A 20566-nucleotide genomic window follows, 5' to 3' on the forward strand; every position below is an offset into this window, starting at 1 on the left:
CTCCTTTACCAAGCTGCCAGCTCAGTGGTGGCTTGGTTCTGGCCTCCACACATCTGTGGAGGCCCGAACTGGGCCACAGCTGGCCTGGGCTGTTCTTCGGGAGGCCAGTGGGGGATTTGGAGGAGCCCCCACCACAGCCACCGCTGTCTCTGCTGCAGCCACCTCTGCCATCTGCATAGAAGGTACAAAGTACCCTTTCTCTTGCCCCCCCCCCTTCCCCAGTATAGGGAATGTCCTGAACTGGCCCGGCAGCCAAACCTGGACCTGGAACTAGACCGGCCAATCCAGTTCTCTGCACACCGCTAATGGTGGACTTCCAAAAAGCTTTTGACAAAGTTCCCCACCAAAGGCTCTTGAGTAAACTTAGCAGTCATGGAATAAAGGGACAGGTTCATGTGTGGACTGGTAACAAGCTGAAGGACAGGAAACAGAGGGTAGGAATAAATGGACAGTTTTCGCAATTAAGGGAAGTAAGAAGTGGGGTCCCCTGGGGATCTGTACTTGGACTGGTGCTCTTTAACTTGTTCATAAATGATCTAGAAGTTGAGGTAAGCAGAAAAGTGCCCAAATTTGCAGATGACACTAACTTAGGGTAGTGAAATCCAAAGCAGATTGTGAGGAGCCCCAAAAGGATCTCTCCAGACGGAGAATGGGTGACAAAATGGCAAATGAGATTCAAAATAAGCAAGTGTAAAGTGATGCATATTGGGGCAAAAAACCCACAACTTCACATATACGCTGATACGATCTGAGCTGTCAGTGACTGACCAGGAGAGAGATCTTGAGGTCATGGTGGACAGCTTGTTGAAAATGTCGACTCAATGTGCAGCAGCTGTGAAAGAGGCCAATTCCATGCAAGGGATCATTAGGAAGGGGGTTGAAAATAAAACGGCTAATATTATAATGCCCTTATACAAATCTATGGTGCGACCACATTTGGAGTACGGCGTACAGTTTTAGTCACCGTATCTTAAGGAGGAGATTGTAGAACTGGGAAAGGTGCAGAAGAGGGCAACCCAGATGATCAGGGGCCTGGAGCAGCTTCCTTATGAGGCAAGGCTACTGCATCTGAGGCTCTAGTTTAAAAAAGAGGTGACTATGGGGATCCATGATAGAGGTGTATAAAATTATGCATGGAGTACAGAGAGAGGACAGAGAGGAATTTTTATCCTTCTCTCACAACACTAGAACCAGGGATCATCCCATGAAACCGAAGGCCAGGAACTTTAGGACCAACAGAAGGAAGCACTTTTTCACACAGCGCATAATTAATCTATGGAGTTCTCTGCCATGGAATGTGTGATGGCCACCAGCTTGAAAAGCTTTAAAAAGGGGCTTAGACAAATTCATGGTGGACAGGTCTATCAATGGCTACTAGTCTGGTGGCTGTGGGCCATCTCCAGCCTCAGAGGCAAGATGCCTCTGAGTACCAGTTGCAGGGGAGCAACAGCAGGAGAGAGGGTATGCTCATACCTCTTGCCTGTGGGCTCCCCAGAGGCATCTGGTGGGCCACAGTGTGAAATGGGATGCTGGACTAGATGGGCTCTTCTTGGGCCTGATCCAGCAGGGCTGTCCTTATGTCAGGCGCTCAGAATTTCCTGCACTGTGCAGGAGGCTGGACTAGAATACCCCTAGAATTCTATTATTCTAGCGAGAGAGAGTTCGAGACATTTATCCAAAACCTATGTAAGACTGAAAGGCAATTAAGTGCTGAAATCCACCCAGTGGCCTGAATCCAAAACTTATTAGCGTCTCCAGGAGTTTGCCATGTCGAATTCCAGCAGGCTCTGGAGTCCCAATCCAGGAGACACAACTGGCTGGAAAGAGAGCAAGTTTACAAAGACAGAAATGAATACATGGAAGGGAGGAAGCTGCAGTGAGGGAGAGGAGCACTGACAAAAAGAGAGAGACAAAAGCTTTAAATGGAAAAAGACACTACAGGATGTCATGTTAGACAGATAGGAAACTAAGTGAGAAGACACATTGTTTCAGACTGTACTAGTATAACAATTTTAAGTTGGATGATAAGAAGCTGCAGGGCCTCAGGGGAGATCTTCCACCCAGTAATTCTGATAAACAGTGATACACTACGTTCTCCGAGACCTCAGCATCCATAAGGACTGCCTCACTGGGCCAGTCTAAGGCCCATCTAATCCAGCATTCTGTTTTCAAAAGAAGCCACCCAGATCACAGAGTGAGCACCATTGTCGCTTAACACACAGTTTGGAACAGGGGTGTCCTCCAAATACATACAGCTTGCTCACATGACTGCCAGCGGGGTAGGAGAAGCACCCAGCCTGGGTAGGTCCTGGTTTTCAGCAATATGCTTGCAAACATTAAGGTAGAAGGTGGAGAGAATGATCCTGTGTGAGGTGGCAGCCGGGCAAGATGGCTTTCCTCCTCCCTTGGTAAAAAGCTGGGGATGGAATCTGGGTAGGGCGCGCTTGTCCTACCCAGCTGCCGCCTCACACACCATCATTCTCCCCACCTCCTCTCTTAATGTTTGCAAGCACATGGCCGAAAACCAGGAGCACGCCTAACTGGGCTCTTCTACTCTTCTCCCAGATACATTTTTGGGCCCTCTTGAAAAACTTTTGAGTCTGCAGTGATGCAACAGAAGTCTCATACTTAGCTTGACAAAGGTGCTATCTTCAGAGTTCAAAGCTTTCTATCAATCATCTTTACTGGTCTGCCTTACAGGGCAGTTGTAAGGATTACTGAAATACTGAAGGGTTTTGAAACCACCCTGCAAGACAGAATAATTTCATTATCCTGAAACAACGAAGTGCTTTTAACTGGAGGGCTTGCATGCCTAAAACCACTTAATTAGTTTTGGTGGCCTCAAGTGGGACCAAACAGCGCATCATCATCATCAACCACATTTTGAACTCCATCCTTCCCCCAAGCAGCTCAAGGCAGCTATATAACTGGCTGTTTCCCAGTTACTTGATTGATGGTGTCACACATACAGTGATCATGTGACATTCCAAACACAGACCAATGAATGAACAATATTAAACTTGTCCTTGCTTCCCCAACTGTAGCGGAAAGCACGGCTATCTGAATACAAAATGAGGCTGTTCACATGACCAGCTCTACCTGGGCTAAACACAGCCCTACCCAGGAAGAGCTGCTCATGAGAACCGCCAGGATCAGGACCGACCCCGGCGCTCCTCAGCTGCGTAGCCTGGGTATTTTTTTAACAGGGCTAAAAGTGAAACAGGATCAAATATGTGTGCCCTCCCTCATTATCGGCCGTGTGGGAAGCCAAGCTGCCGGCAGAGGCCCGTGGTAGGAGCAGCCCAGCCTCTAGCTTCTCCACAATCCACTGTGCTACTTGAACAGTGCATTGTGGGATTCCTGGAGGCCGGGCTTCATCTTCCAAGCCTACAGATCGCTGTGCTGCTCACCGCAGTTGCGATCACATGCACAGACAAGTAGGGATGTGCACGAACCCAAGTTCAGCTGTGCCGCTCGCCTGTAGGGATGCGCATGAACTGAGGTTCCTGCACTGGTTCGGCACCACGGGGAGGGGAATGGTGAGCAGGATCTTTTTTTTTTTTTTTTTTTTTAGGAGAGCAGGCTCCTGCCTGCCCTCTATCACCACATGCAGCTACCTGCGGCGGCGGCACTTGTCCCATGAACCTGCCGGTAGTGCCAGCACGCAGGTTCTCAGGACAAGCTCCATCCACCACAGCAGGAAACTGCATGTGGCGGCAGAGGGCAGGGAAGGGCCTGCTCTCCTTTTGAAAAACAATCCTGCTCGCCGCTCATCTCCCCACAGTGCTGAATGCGCCGTGCCAGACCTTGTCTGAACCAGTTCAGTGTTGAACCTCGGTTCGTGCGAATCCCTACAAGCGAGCAGCATGCCTGAAGGATCACGGGTGGCCATATGGAGAAGGTGGGAAGAATCCTGCCTTTCCCGGCCCTCGGTTTAATGGTGGTGAGAATGACCTCGGTATCTATGTTATGTCAATGATGATGAAGACCTTGCATGCTTCAAATGTAGCTTTTCCCTTTCAGAAGGTAAGAAGAGCCTTGCTGGATCTTGGAAGATCCATCAAGTTCAGCAACCTCTTTCCAACAGTGACCAACCAGAATGCCCCCAGGACACAAAGGCAACAGTTCTCCCTCTTGTCATTTGTTCCCCAACCACTGACATTCAGAGGTACACTGCTTCCGACCTGGAGGTTCTTTTTACGCATCATGGCTAATAGACCTGCCCTCCATAAATGTGCTTAATCTCACTTCAATGTCACCGATGCCCATGACCATCACCACAATCTGTGACAGAAAAGTAAAATCCACTGAAGCAGCAACTGGGTCATGTTCTGGCTCCCGTGTATGTTAAAAGAGGATACAACCCTACAACACATGTATAACCCTTCATGACTGACATGATGCATGCATATTTTCAACTTGAATATTTGTACCCAAGGACAAAATAACTTGTCAAGAACAGCTCTGGGGATGCTCTGATGCTTTGTTAGAAATACTCGGCACTGTTGCTTAAATGAGCGGTTGCTAAGCTGGGGGGAAATATGTGTATTTCTGATTATGGGATCCTTACCACAGCTTCTGAATTATAGTTTGTGGCTGCAGCTCGTTATCAGGGGCATCATCATCTGTGTTCTAAAAATGGCTCTGAAGTCGAGATTTTTCAGACCTAAAGACGTGCTTGGGAGAATTGCAGTGTCCTCCTTAAATAACTTCCTGCATTTCCTGAACTCGCCTCTTCCTGGCAGACGTAGCCATTGTCTTGGGAGCTGCTTCCCTCTCAAACACAAAGCTGTTATGATCTCTGCTAGATACAGGAGGACACGTGCAGATAAAAAAGAAAAAGGAATGGACAGGGTATGCTCTATTGGAGTGTTTACATTCCAAAATTCCTGGGGTGCAGTCCAAAGGAAACATCTTGCGCGCAAGCTCCTCTGAATCCAAAGGCAGATGACCAAAAGCATCTGGGCTTGGATGGAGATCCCTTTAATCCCAGTGGAGCTTCCACAGAAGATACTTCTGGTGGCTTGTGTTCCTGGCATTTTGGTCATTCTAGGGCTGCTAGGAACATAGGAACCTGCCTTCTACGGAATCAGACCATTGGTCCATCTAGGTCAGTATTGTCTACACCAGTGATTCTCAAACTTGGGTCCTCAGGTGTTATTGGACTTCAACTCCCATAATCCCCAACCAAAGGCCACTGAGGCTGGGGATTATGGGAGCTGAAGTCCAATAACACCTGAGGACCCAAGTTTGAGAATCCCTGGTCTACGCAGATGGGCAGTGGCTTCTCCAAGCTTGCAGGCAGCAGGCGTGCGTGAGCCAGCTCAGTTCAAGCCAGCTCAGCTCGACAGGTTCAAGGTCAAACCTGAATGTCTTCGCCCAGTCCAAGTTCGAACTGAACCGAACCGGGAATCCGGTGAGGCTTCCCTAAGCCTAGAGGGAGCAGAAGGAGAGTCAGTTAGTACTTACAAGTACTATCATTGGCAGTGGCCACGGGGAGGTGGGCGACAGGGGCGGCTCTCCCCCACCCCCATGGGCCTCCCCCAGAACAGCCAGGGCTAGTGGCGGCCCGGTTTGGGCCTTCTCCAACCTAGTTCAAGCCTCCATGCATGCGTGCAGGCCATTTTAGTGAACTCCACACATGCACAGAGGTCATTTGCGTGCCCACTGGTGCACAAACCGGTTTTGTGCACATCTCTAGCAGGCAGGAGTCTCTCTCTCAGCCCTATCTTGGAGATTCCAGAGAGGGAACTGGAAACCTTCTGCAGGCACGCAGTCAGGCAGGAGCTCTTCCCAGAGTGGCCCCACCCCCTAAGGGGAATATCTTACAGTGCTCACACACGGAGTCTCCCAATCAAATGTAATCCATGGTGGACCCTGCTTAGCAAAGGGGACAATTCATGCTTGCTACCACAAGACCAGCACGCCTCCCTTTCGCTCAATCAGCTGGAAGCAGAATTAAAAGAGCATTTCTACGCAGCAGTTAATATACCACAACATGATCCAGCAACACCTGCCCCTGTGACCGAAGTTCATATATATACATATATAAACTCACAAGTATGTTCATTTCAGCAAGGTCCCTCCTGAATTTAATTAGAAGTTTTTTCCTTGTGACTTCTACCTCTAATTGCTTCCTTTTCAGCATAGCATTTGTGATTAATTGCCCCTTAACGGGTCAGTTCCTATTCCCCACATGAGAAGGCTTCAATTATTAGTTTCCTTTATTCCCCCTCCCTTTTTGTTGCAAAACAACACCTTTTTATAATTTAAGAAGAGGAGAGAGAGAGAGGAAACCAACAATTAAAGTCCTTCCATGGGGAACAGAAGCCACCTAATGGCGCAGTGGGGAAATGACTTGACTATCAAGCCAGAGGCTGCCGGTTTGAATCCCCACAGGTATGTTTCCCAGAATATGGGAAACACCTCTATCGGGCAGCAGCGATATAGGAAGATGCTGAAAGGTTTCATCTCATACTTCGTGGGAGATGGCAATGGTAAACCCCTCCTGTATTCTACCAAACACAACCACAGGGCTCTGTGGGCGCCAGGAGTTGACACCTACTTGATGGCACACTTTACCTTTATGGGGAACAGGAACTGATTAGCTAAGGGGCAATTCAGCATTAATGCCACCTGCACTGAACAGGAAGCAATTAAGAGCCAGAAGCCACAAGGAGGAAGCTAATTAAACAGAGTAGCCCTGAAAAGTTGCACTTTGCTAGTCCATTCTAAATAGGCCGGCTCTGCAAAACAAAGAAAAAAAATCCACCATCTGATTTATGATGGTGGGGTGTTTTTTTTTTATGTTTTGCAGAGCCAGATAAATCAGATCTGAAACAATTATGATGTCTGTCTATATAGAAATACTGGAATACTTTGGCAATGATAATCGCTGGAATTTACTGTAAAAATTGTTGAATTAAGTACAGTAATACCAGATTAAATTACTGATAAGGCAGCAACCAAGTATGGTATTTATTTTATAAATAAATAACCAAGTATGGGTATTAGGCTATATAAGGAGATGATAGTTGGTCTTGTAGTAGCAAGCAGGAATTGTTCCCTTTGCTAAGCTGGGTCCGCCCTGGCTTGCATTTGAATGGAAGACTGCCGGTAAGCACTGAAAGATATTCCCCTGAGGGGAAGGGGCCACTCTGAGAAGAGCACTTGGCTGCTGCCATGCAGCAGTTTCCAGGTTCCCTCCCTGGCAGAATCTCCAAGACAGGGCTAAGAGGGACTCCTGCCTACAGCCTTGGAGAAGCCACTGCCAGTCTGGCTAGATAATACTGAGCTAGATGGACCTAGGGTCTGACTCAGAATATGGCAGCTTCCTATATTCCTGTGCAGACAGCTTAGCCATTCCATTTCATGTGGTTCAAAAAAACCAACCCCTTTTTTGAACCACACCTAGAGTAACTTACAACATGAGGCTCACTTTTAATTTTTTACTCTATATGTCTCTCTCCCTTTAGTGTGTATACCCTCTCCCCAGGGAATCCTGGGAACTGTATTTCTGCAAGAGAAGCAAAGGAAATCTGAATATCTTTAGCCTCCTCCCTGAATATAAGTCACATGATTCTTGGGGGGCAAGCCTTTATTTTATTTTATCTTATCTTATCTTACATCACATCTTTTTATACCACCCAAAACTCATGTCTCTGGGAAGTTTACAACAAGCAAACAAACAAAAAGCTAAAACATTAGTTAAAACAAAATAAACGATATAGTAAAAGTAAAACATTACAACAACTCAAATTCTAAAACATTTTAAAACAATGCTAAAACTCTTAAAAACAATATTTAATTAAACGCCTGGGTAATCCTATTCTTATATACCTACTCTAAAAAGAAAATCTTCCAGGGTATGAAGATGATGCTTGCCGCCCATTTTAACTATTATTTATTTTTATTATTTATTCTATTTCTATACTGCCCTTCCAAAAATGGCTCAGGGTGGTTGCAACTGTGAAAACAACTATGTTGCTTTCTCTCTCTCTTTTAAAGGGTGCTCCAGTTATCAGAAGTTTAATAAGCACTTATCAAAAAGGTCTAGACCAGGAATTCTCAAACTTGAATCCCCAGATGATATTGGACTACAATGCCTATCATCCCCAGCAACAATGGCCAAAGCAGATGATGGGAGCTGCAGTCCAACAAGCAACATTTGGGGACCAGTGTTCCCTGTAGCAGGAATTCCCAGACGTCGTTGACTACAACTCCCATAATCCTTAGCCAGAGGCCACTGCGGCTGGAAATGCTGGGAGATGTAGTCTACAACATCTGGGGACCACTGTTACAGGGAACACTGCTGGGGAACCAAGTCTGAGAACCCTGGCCTAGGGTATTTCTGGAATGTTTTGCCAACACACACAACCCTAAAGTTTATTGCAGGAACCACAAAAATATAGCATTTCATTTATTTGTATGCAGAGCAATGCAAAATAGCAGGGATGCCATTAAACACTGGACAAATATTTGGTCTGGCAGGCAGCAAACCTAGCATTTCAGAGGGAAGCTTGCAAGCCCAGCCAATAAACACTCATTAGAGGGGTGGGGGTGAACCTATGGTGGCAAGAGTTGAGGTAAGAAGTCTTTGCACAGCAGGAAGAGGGCTCAAGGATGGAAGCCCGGGTCAGTGTCTTGCTGGGATATCCTCTCTCTCTCTAGTCCATCACTCTTCAGTTAATACTCACATCCTTCTACTTGCAGCTAGATGCTACATTTTGTATGACTGGCTACAACGGAAATCCAATTAATTTAATTTAGGCAGACTGAAGATCTCTGGTTTCCTTGCTGCAGAATTAATGTTGGCCGGGCACAGAACTTTGACTGCCTTTCTTTTTAAAAAGCACACACAGCCCTGGAAATTTCTACACTGGCAGCATTAGTCCGAGCTATACCCACCCAGGAGAGCCATAGCCGGAAGGGGTTGGATGGATGTTCTGTTCATTGGACATCACCACCCCAAGTCTGAGCTATTCACCCAGGAAAATCTCTCTTTGAACTGACCATCAGGAGAGGCTGGTGTTTAAGCCTCCTTTAGTGCCATCTCTGACACTAAACAGGCCAGGGCCTGGTCAGTACCTGGATGGGAGAGAACTTGGAAACCTTCTAACCATAGCTCTTTGAAGGAAGACCAGGATATAAATGAAGAGAACACCTTCTCCTGTCGCCTACTCAGATCATCTGGGGAGGTCCGTCTGCAGCTGCCACCAGCTTGTCTGGTGGCTACATTCCATAATATCCTCTCTAGGAATAGACTGGTCTATGTGGAGATTTGGACGTTGAATCAGTGAACCATGTTCTTTTTTGTTGTCAATTCAATCAGGATATCCCTCAAGAACTGATTGTTCCTATTCTGAATAAGCATCCAGGGAGATCTAACGATTTTTATGTTGTTCTCCTCCTTTCAGATCAACGATCTGAAATTTCTCTTGATATTGCTAGATTTTGTGTAGTTCCCCGCAGAATTTGGAAGAGATTACTGATTAATCAATTTATTAATACGTTAACGTACTAATTCTCCGGTTCTATTGATAAGTTAATTATTGTTAATAATTTCAATGGTTGCCAATTTATTCGCTATGTATTAACTTTGGATATAGGTATGTTGCTTCATTGTATGTTTATAATGATGTTTGGTCTGGCCGTTGACTTTAATAATAACCTAGATCAAAACCAAGTCCCTCTCCATTGCTGCCCTGAGGCTATAGAATGTGCTCCTAGAAGAAATACAGTAAGAGCTTTTCCATCTCTGACTGTTTTTAAAAGGGTTATTCATCCAGGCTTTTAATTAGATTCATAGAATCCATCATGGTTCTCAAATTGTTTTAATTTTGTTTTAACCTGTGTTGTTTTATTGTAAACCACCCAAAGACACGAGTTGTTGGCACTATACAAATATGCTTGCTGGCTAGCTAGCTAAATAAATAAATGTGACAAATACATCAGCTGCTGACTTGAAACAACCCAGTCAGTGTCTTATCCACAATTCTGGTGGTATAACACAAGCGACCATAAATAGTGCTGGTCTTGTGGTAGCAAGCATGACTTGTCCTCTTTGCTAAGCAGGGTCTACCCTGGTTTGCACTTGAATGGGAGACTATATGTGTAAGCACTGTAAGATATTCCCCATCCCCTTAGGGGATGGAGCCACTCTGGGAAGAGCAGAAGGTTCCAGGCTCCCTCCCTGACAGCATCTCCAAGATAGGGCTGAGAGAGACTCCTGCCTGCAACCTTGGAGAAGTGACTGCCAGTCTGTGTAGACAGTACTGAGCTAGATGGACCAATGGCCTGACTCGGTATAAGGCAGCAACCCATGTTCCTATGTTCACAACTGAAGGAGGCTGAGGGTAGGTCCCACTGCATTCATGTACAAGCTGTGGTGTGGTGCCATCTTCAGGAACCTAGCCCCTGACTGCTAGCAGAGCAGTGCATAGGATCAGGTTCTTAGTTACACCCAGCTAATGGTCCAGTTTGGTGACAAGCATCATCCTGACCCAATGCAGCCCAAGAGGGGCTCCTGCAAATCCTGAGGTGGGGGTCGTTCTGCACATGCAAAGGAAAGCACATACAGGCTTTCCCTCGCCACCAAAACCAAGGGGAAGCCCTTGTAGCTGAGACAGCATGTACACACAACAGAGTACCTGTGGACTGTGGTCACAATGGGCCACAGGATGAAGTCAATGACTCAAAACCTGCCCTTTGTTTTTGCAGTGTTAATGGCAAGCAATGGTACCGGCAAAGTTTCTTTGAGGACAAGGGAGACCAGGGACGGTCCTTTCATGAGGCAAGGTGAGGCAGTGACCTCGGGTGGCAGATTTTGGGGGCACCAGCAGGGCGGCAAGATGCCCCCCACTACCATCACAATGGGAACAGTTCTTTGGGACCAATCCCACCTTTGCAAGCTTGACAAGGAGCACAAGGAGAGAAGAGGAGCCTGTGGGCAATCTCCTCTCCTTGCCCATGTACACTCACAGCCAGTTGGTTTCGAAGGGGAACTGGCCTCTACCGGGGACATGGGGCAAAGCAACCTTTTGCACCTCGCCTCGGACAATGCAGTACCTTGGGCCACCCTTGAAGGAGACATTTCCCCGACTCATAGCTGCCCCCCAAAGCATACTAGCAGCAAGGAGGGTGCCCGAGGATCAGCGGAGATTGCCTTGGCATCCACTTGAAAGCGGCTCGCTGCTCTGTGTCTGTTCCCTCTCCAAAAACAGCACAGTTAGAATAAAAATGTCAGAGGGGCCTGGTAGAGGCCACGTTAAGCAATTAGATCCTTTTCAATTTGCTTCCCTTTCCTGAGGCGGCTGCAGAAAAACAGAGAAATAATAACGCACCATTCAGAACTCTGGGGTCACTAGGTGGCTCCAAGAACAAGGGTTGACTTTGATTCTCCCCACTGTGGCTCCCTAAACCTTCACAACAGGAAGCTTCCAGTTCTTTCCATTTTACTGCCTTCCCCCACTTTTCTTTTCTTTCTTTCATGAAGTAGGGCCAGAGACTGGATGATGGGAGACCCTTCTGAATGGAAGGAAACGGAATCCTCTGCTAGGGAGGGCCTGCCAAAGTCCATCCGGCATCGCTGGCTGATCCATATGCACAAATGGCTCTCTTTGGAGTTCAGAAGCGAGAAAGGTTTCAATAGTGATACGGGAGGGGGAGGAAAGATCAGGGGTGTGTGGGGAAAGGAGGGCAGCTTGGCATTGTTCACAGTTGCTCCCCTAGACTGCCCCCATTGAGGAGGGGTCTTCAGCACCTGTGAAAGGGATGGGCAGCGGGGGGTCATGGCCGTGGGATCAGGAAGCAAGACAATCACCAAGAGGAGGAAGCAGAAGCATAAAAAAGAACAAAGCAATGGAAAGTTCTGCACAGAACATCAGTGGGGAAGGGAAGACAGCCATTTGGGAAGGGAGATGTTCAGAAAGGAAGGAGGACTTGCTGGTCACTGGCCTTTGCATGCCCACAACTGGCGGGAAAGCAGCCTGGCCAGGTGTTACGGTGTATTCCATCCTGAGTCTACAGTTTCTGAGCTTCTCAGTAACAGAGCAGGTCAACAGAACTTGACTTACGTTCAGGAACCACCTGCCAGTTGCTTTACCTACCCAGATGGACATCGGAAGCTGTCTTCTACTGAGTCAGGCCATTGGTCCATCTGGCTCAGTATTATTTAGATAGACTGGCAGTGGCTCTCCAGAGTTTCAAACTGGGGTCTTCTCTAGACCTGTCTGGAGACTGAAGCTGGGACCTTCTATATGCAAGGCAAGTGCTCTATCAATAACCCAAAGTCCTGAGCCATAGTGGATGAATGAAGGCAACCAAGAGCTGCTAGATGCCTCCACTGCAGGCCTGAACAATTCAGAACCACAGAATGTTAGAGTCGGAAGGGACCTTGGAGGTCTTCTAGTCTGCTCCTAGTAGGAATCTGCTACAGCATCCCAGACAGACAGCCATTTAGCCTCTGTCTAAGAACCTCTAGCAAAGGAGAGCCCAACACTGCCAGAGGCAGACACTATTCCCATCAAACAGATCTCACAGTGAGGAAATTCCTCCTAATTAGGGGCATACACGGACCAGTTGGTGCGGTTTGGTCTGAATCTGGACCAAACCGCAGGCCCCCGAACTGGTTCAGCTGAACCCATCGACAAACCGGCTCGAAGCAGTTCGCAATCAAACCGGCCTGGTTCGTGGCAGGCCGTGGCACTGATCCAAGATGGTGAGTTCTCACGGGACGCTCTCCCATAGCATGCAGCAGGCATCTCCAAGTTTCTGGCGAGCTAACCTCACCTCTTTCAGGTGAACCAGTCCGTGGTGAGCGGTGACACTTATGCAGCCTGGCTTTATAAGGGGCAGGTGTAACTTGGAAGCTGAAGCCTGAACTCCAAGCAAATTATCCTTTGGCAGATGCCAAGAGAAGCTGGCAAGACCTTAGTTAGCACCACCAACCATTACCAGAAGACCATATGTACACGGGCAGTTGCTTTATACCAAGTCAGAGCAGACTGTGCTGACCTAGATGAATCAAGGTTCTGACAGGCAGTGGCTCCTCATCCTACCTGAAGACGCTGGGGATTGAACCTGGGGTCTTCTGCATGCACTGCCAGTCTGGATAGACAATACTGAGCTAGATGGACCAAGGGTCTGACTCAGTAGAAGGCAGCTTCCTAGCTTCTTCCACTGAACTATGGCTCCATCTAAAGGCAAAAGAGAAGGTACAACCAATAGACCTGGGATACAGCAGTTCCCTGAAAATGTACAGAGAAGTAACTCAGGTCACTCGAGCCTAACCCAAATCTTAGTCTACTTGATTTCTAGACCCACAGACAGCAGGAAGGCAACTGCTCTATTCAGATCAATTACCTGGAGGCAGCTAATGCCCAGCATCCATAACCACTTTGCCCTAAGTGGTGGCTTCCTGATTTTGAAAATACAGGCTGACCTCATTACCCACGGTTTCAACAACTGCAGTTTCACATATCTGCAGACGGGTCTCAGAGACCCGGTTTCTGGATAGAAATACGCTAAAATTGGCCTATTTGCAGTTTCGAGTGGCCAGAAATGGCCCTGAAATGGCTGCCAATGTCATTTCTGGCTGCTATTTTACAGTACAGAACCATTTTGTGGCTCTTTAAAAAAAATTCCCACAATTTCTTCGCAGAAAATCAGAGGAATTGGAGTTTTGGGGTGGCATTGCTTGAGACCTAGACAGCAAGGCACTATACTTTGTTTCTCTTATTTCTGCCTCCTCCTCACTTTTTTAGTCATTTTTTATGTGTAGGAACCTAACCCCTGGACCCCCATAGAGGTAAAATTCTGTTATTCATGGCTTCCATATTCACACATTTGGCAAGAATGGAACTCTCACAAATAATGAGAATTTTAAAATTTATTAGTTATTTAACACATTTTTATATCGCCCAAAACTTACGTCTCTGGGGAATTTTACACCTGCACCTCTCTGAGGAATTTTACAAATATAGAAATGCATGCAATGTTCCTGCATGTCTAGAAAATGTTGTGACACTTGGCCACCCACAGCGGGTGGGGTACAATGGGATTGGAAACCTAGCTAAATAAGGAGACTGGGAAACAGAAGACCATGAAGGCAAAAATTAGAGAGGCACGCATCCACACTGGAGCCCTCTTTTTCCACTTCAAATAAGGCCTGGCTGTAAGCAGAAGAGACGGCAGGGTGATGAACAGGGAAACAAAAGCATCTGATGCATTTGTACCAACTGCCCTTAAACATGGCATAAATCAAAATGGAATATCTCGGCACCCTTTTCTCCCTGCAGCAACAGTCTGGGAGCCCAACTAGACAAACAGACCAACCACTTGTTAGGATCACTTAATAAGCTCAGGGTGGATGGGCACTCCTTTAAGGCAGAAAAGGGTGATATGGGGTATGATACCAAGAAACACCTGGGGGATTCCTCAAAAGAGCACACAAAAGGTTTGCTTCACATAATCGTACAAATCTAGGTTTAATGTGGGTTGCTGATATGAGAGTGATTGTGTGAACCCAGACCAAGGCAGGAATCTCAGATTTATCTTGGGTCATAAACCACCTCGGCACCGGACCATACAATCACACTAATGTTGGTAACCCACATTAAACCTAGATTTGAATGGTTGTGTAAACCAAGCCACTAGCTTCTGCACTGACAAACAAAGCCATCCAAAGAGCAATTAGAACCATTTAACAAGGGCTGGCATAATTAATTACTAAGTCACAGAATTTGTTTCCAAAACTGACGTCGCAACACCTCCAGAACTAGGCAAGGAAGCCCTTTCATCTGGTGAACGATAATCTGAAACCAAAGGGTTCCCACATGCCTTATATTCCATATGTATAAATAACAACAATGAGCATCCCAACTGATAGCGAATAGCAACCAAAATGTTCAGGCGGTCGAAACACCTTCCATAAGGGCAAAGGCTAAAACAATTTTGGAGATTTCATTGAGTTTAGAACAACAACAAAAAAAGATAACCCAGGGAAGAACGTGACAGAAGTTTAGGAAACTATGTATGGTGTGAGAAAAGTGGAGAGACGAGTAAAGCTTTCCTGCCTCTCGCTTAACACTAGAAATGGTAAGTCATCCAATGAGCAGACTAGAGCAACCTTGGTTCCCCAGATGCTGTTGGACTACAAATCCCACCATCCCCAGCCACAAAGACATTTGGTCATCATGGCCAGCAATGATGGGAGATGTAGTTCAACAATATCTGGGGACCTAAGTTTGAGTAGCCCTGAGTTAAGGGCTTTGCAGAAGAGAAGCATTTTCACTGAACACAGCTGAAGAGGGGGTCTGGCAGATATCCTCAGGGAGAACATTCCAGAACTGCGGTGCCACCACAGAACAAGCCCTGCCCCTACCTCTGCCAAATGAATACAGGATGGGCTAGAGAGCAGGGCCGGTGAGGATGGCTTCAAAGTCCAAGTAAGTTTTATTTAATTTATTTAAAATATTTCAATACCGCCCAAAACATGCGTCTCTGGGTGATTTACATGGATGCAGGTGGTCTTTAAGATAAGGACATTAAGGTAAGGTCCTTAATGCTCTCATCTGGGGATTTAGAGCAAAAGCTATATTTGCTATAAATGAAATAGTGTACACCCCAGGAATTACCCTCCCCTTTTCAGAAGATACTATCCTTCATTCCTTTTTCTTCCAGACACTTTTCTCTCAGTCAGACTCGCTTCTGGGAGAAAAATGCCTGGGAAGAGAAGCTGTGGGTAGATAAACCACCCCTGGGGGAGGTCATCTCACACACACACCTTTTGTCCTTCAGTGCGGCCTTTCACCACCACTCCATTTTCTTCATGACTGCAGAAAATCTAGCACGCAGATCTATCATAGCACCATCCTATCTAGTTTGACCCTGATGCCACAAAATAGAACAGTCGGGATTAGTAACCAATTTCTGAATACACTGTATGCCCCACACCACTCTTGCAGACAAATATCAAGCAGTTACATAGCTGAAGTTGTAACTCCTGGAATACTGCACCTGACCCCACTCCCAGCCCCAGACCATTCAGATCCATTTTTGTACATTATTTTGCTGAATGCAATTTTCTAATGTTTACTGTATGCTGTAAAGTTTGTTGTTGTTTTTTTAAAATATATATACCCGTATTTACCTGAACACAAGACAACTCTGAATTTAAGATGAGCCCTTTAAAAATACAGGTACCCTTATTTACCCCAAAGGATAACATGAAAAGAACTTGGGGGGAAACCTAGTATTGGATTCAGGTAAATACAGTAAGTAGTCACAAACCAATGAACACCCACCCAGATGAAAACTAAGAGCTGAAGAATTGTCTTGCCACATCAGAACAAGAGTCCATCTCCAGCCTCCTGTTTCCAACAGTGACTGTCCAGGTGCCTCTGGAAAAAAACAGGCTTGCCAAAGAGGCAAGCTCCTTTTCTGCTTAACTTAAAGCGAGAAGTGGATTGCTTCTTCAGCATGGGCTGACGGTGGGGTTCCCCCCAATCCTAGTCCTTTCAAGGCCATCTAAAAGGGCAAGAGGCACCAGAAATGGCTTCTTCGCCTAATTTAAGCTCCACTGCCTTACACCAGGAGTGGCCAGCCTGAGGCTCTCCATATGGTGCTGGACTACAATTCCCATCATCCCCACCCACCGTTATTGGAATGATGTAGTTCAACAGGAGCTGAAGAGTCTCAGGAGGGCCACCAGTACTCCCTTGAACAGGGAGTCCCAGATGCTGTTGACTCCAACTCCCAAAATCCCCAGTGGCAATGGCTTTTGCTTGGGGATTCTGGGAGTTGTAGGCCACAACATCTGGGAATCCCTGTTAGAGGGAATGCTGATGGCCACGCTGCCTTAGACCTCTCAACAACTGCTCCAAGGGCCTCAGTCTAGAGGCAACGGCTAACAGCCTACTTGAACAGAGCTGCACTGGTGCAAGAATGTAAGAGCTGTAATCACAGAATGTTAGAGTTGCAAGGGACCTCAGAGGTCTTCCAGTCTAGCCCCCTGCTCTGTGCAGGATGGCCACATCGAACTACTCCATTGCGCAGAAGTTTCCTTTTAAAATCCGGGGTGTGCTACAGGTTGCACACCTGTTGTACCAGCTCAAACATGCTTGCACAAGAGTGCAGTGCTAGCCTGGAATTCAAGCTCCAGCCTTAGCACAACCAGCTAGCTCAGCAGTCTTGAGCTGGCACAACATCCCTGCACAAGCTCATCGTTGGCCAGGATGTTGGCCAACTTGTCTATGGAACTAGCCGTTCCCACACCAGAGATTTAAAACTACAGGAGTTGAATGATCTGGGCAGGGATTCTCAACGTTGGGTCCCCAGATGTTACTGGACTTCAACTCCCATAATCCCCAGCCCCAGTGGCCTATGGTAGGGGATTATGGGAGCTGAAGTCCAATAACGTCTAGGGACCCAATGTTGAGAATCCTGAGAACTCTGTTTCTGGAGTGGGTGAAGGAGTGCCTTGGGATCTCTTACAGAAAACTCCCAAGAACCTCACCAAACTACAACCCACACTGCTAGGACCAGAACAAGATCTTCTGAGGAACTGAAGTGACCCCACTGCTCCTGCTTCCTTCTAAGCCCTCCTCAAAGCCCACCACCTCACTTGGCCTTTGGCTTATCCTCTTAATGCTCATTCCCAGTGGTGCAACCGACATTTACGTACACGCAGTGGCATCTTCCCTCCCTCCTTTCTCTCTCATTTCCTCCATTGTCTACATTAGATTTCAAACTTCTGGGAGCAGGGACCTCTCTATGCTTGCCTAGGTGGCTTTGCAAAGGTGTCATATGCACTGGTGGGCATGGATACGTTTTATAAAACTTTAAGCGGGGGGACAAGGGAGCCATGAGCCCCTCAAAAATTAAAAATCACAATGCTCTGTGCATCTGAATGTGACTTATTTAAATGAATCAAGCCCATCTTCCTCTGAGCATCTCTCAGAGATGGGAAGATCTGACACAATTAAAGCTAGGCAAGCTAGTTTAGGTTTATCAGGATCATTACCCTCCATAATGATATAGTATAGATAATTGCAATATAGACATATCCATATGTTCTCTCTCACACACACACACACACACACACACACACACACACACACACACACACACACACACACACACCTCCCTCTCTGCATCAAAATCCAAGTCTTGCATATATCCTTATTGCATCTATCTTATATGAATATATTAAATTAGATAGAGAGATTAAAAAAAGAGATGAGTGGGCAGAAGATACAGAGGGGGAAAGAGGGAGAGGGAGAGAGAGGCACACACAAAGACTCTCTGTGCGCGTTTGTTATCCGTAAACGAATTTTCCTCCTTAAAATGAAAAGCTTAGGACGGTACCAGATCCAAACCTTTTGGATACAAACTATAGTTTAGAAAAATGCCCTCAAAGTTCAAGGGAAAGCTGAATGGAACATTCAAGCCTAGCCTTGCGACAAGAAATCGTCAGGAAAAGGCTCCCTAGTAGCTAGCATGGGCCAAATGATTGTTTCCCAAAAGTCGCCCCTTTCCTCCTTGCGGGAGGCTTCCTCTCCAGCACCAATTCACTGGAGCCTTGGAGGAGCCTCCACGTGGTACGGTACCTTCTCCTGTGAGCTGGTGGGACAAGCAGTTCGGGAGAGAGACTGCAGGTTGTTGAGGAGCTCCGCTCAGGCACTCACAGCTGGATGGCAAGTCTGATGATGTGCCAGAGAGCAGGACGCAGGAGCAAATGAGCCAGGAGCTTCCTGGAAGTGTTTACATAGATGTCTCCGACCACCCAAGCGTCAGAAGGGTTGACTGCTCACGTGCTGGGGCTGGGCATGGGTACATCACAGCCCACAGGTGTGGGCTATGGAGCCTCAGCAGCCAGCAAGGAGGCAGGACTTCTGCATGGCAGACCGTGAGGTCTGATCTGTGCACACACCTGAACACAAAACACAAAAGAGCACCCCACTCTTTTCCGCACTGGAGCACTGACTTTAGATATCGGGCAGGGCCCCGAGGGACGGAGCCTACCGCAAGTCCGATTGTGCAGCCAGGAGATAAAGCACTGTTCCCTCTAAGGCATGTGCATGCCTCACAAGTTTTCGGATGTCCGCTCAATTCATTTTAGATCCTGCTCAGATTGAATCGGGGAGGCCCCATTCTGAATGCAGGTGCGCACACAGTGCCTTGATGCTGCTGCCCAGAACAAAACTTATTCCACACAGAGATGAAAAACATTAGAGGGACCACTGTCGCCCGGTGGCTTTTGGTAAGCCCAGAAGTGGAACTCAACACAAAACTGATCTGTTCACTGACTTTTTTAAAAAACCCGAACCACCACAGACTTGCCATCTTGCTTTTTTCGTTTTGTTTTGGGCCCTAAACAAATAAATAGCCGAGCTACCCGCCAAGACCAGATTGTCCTTGTTGGCTGGCAAGTGGCCACACCTTGGCTAGGGGCTAAAACGGCATGGGAAGACTAGAAGAAACGGGAGGCCAGAGGCAGTAGGAAGGAGGGCAGGTTGGTTAGGGTCAGAGACTCACAGCTGAGCAGAAGGAGGCCAAGGTATTGTGATGCTTGAGGTGAGTGGCCAAGGATGGCCTCACCTCTGGTGCAGGAAAGTTGCCAATGGCCTCCTCTTGTGCCCCTTTCAAGCTCTGCAAGGAGAAGGGGGTTATCAAGCCATTAATATCTCAAAGATGGCTTTGTGGCGACCGATACCAACTCCTGGAGGCTCCAGGACAGTCCTCGAGGGTAAGCAGCCCTCAGGCTGAGGGAGGCGACTTGAGCCAGTAGCTCAGATGGCCAGGCTAGCCTAGGCCAGGGGTTTGCAGCCTTGGGTCCCCAGATGATGTTGGACTACAATTCCCATCATTCCCAGATCCCCAAGGGCCATTGTGGCTGGGGATGATGGGAGCTGTAGTCCAACACCATCTGGGGACCCAAGGCTGCAAACCCCTGGCCTAGCGGGAAGGGCTTTATAGAACAAGAGGGGTCACATGACCACACCAAGCTGATGGTCAGCTGACATTGGCCAGCTATGCACTGGCACCTAAGACTCCATCTTCGGTCTGCAAGGTTTGAACTCTTCTGTCTTGTCAATGTGATATAGGTGAAACAGGAGGCGAGGAGGAGGAAGAGGAGGCTGCCTCTTGAGGAAACCCCATATGAGGCTCTGCTTCGGCACCTTCCATGGTCTTGGGCTGGAGACAGGAAAGTGCCCCCACTGCGTGATGTGCAAACGGGAATGTGCAAACTAGGGATGTGCAAACGGGCTTGACGTCGAACAGATTCGACGTCGAGCCGGTTCAGTTCGATGGTCCAGGCTTGAACCGAACCACTCTGTTTGGTCCAACCCCAGACCGAGCACCCCCTGACTGTTCGGGGGTTCGCAGACTTCCCCCCACTCAAAAAAATTTTTTAATGTGACTTACCCCCTCTGGGGGAGTTGTTGGAGGTAGTGGTGGGTCTGGAGGTTCCCTCTCCCCCCACCGGCCTGAATCTGACCATTCGGCCGGCTCTTCAGCCCATTCGGGCCTTCCCCCTCGGTGTGGTGGCCATTATGGATGCCGC

General features: G+C 47.4%; 1 protein-coding gene across 3 annotated transcripts in view; it reads right to left on the bottom strand.

Annotated features, from left to right (window-relative positions):
- The window catches only part of GJC2 (gap junction protein gamma 2), an 85364-nt gene that overhangs the window by 15713 nt on the left and 49085 nt on the right, over positions 1-20566 (bottom strand). The gene's annotated exons all lie outside the window — the stretch shown is intronic.

Source organism: Hemicordylus capensis, chromosome 6 (assembly GCF_027244095.1).
Source record: "Hemicordylus capensis ecotype Gifberg chromosome 6, rHemCap1.1.pri, whole genome shotgun sequence".
In the NCBI taxonomy this organism is placed as follows: domain Eukaryota; kingdom Metazoa; phylum Chordata; class Lepidosauria; order Squamata; family Cordylidae; genus Hemicordylus; species Hemicordylus capensis.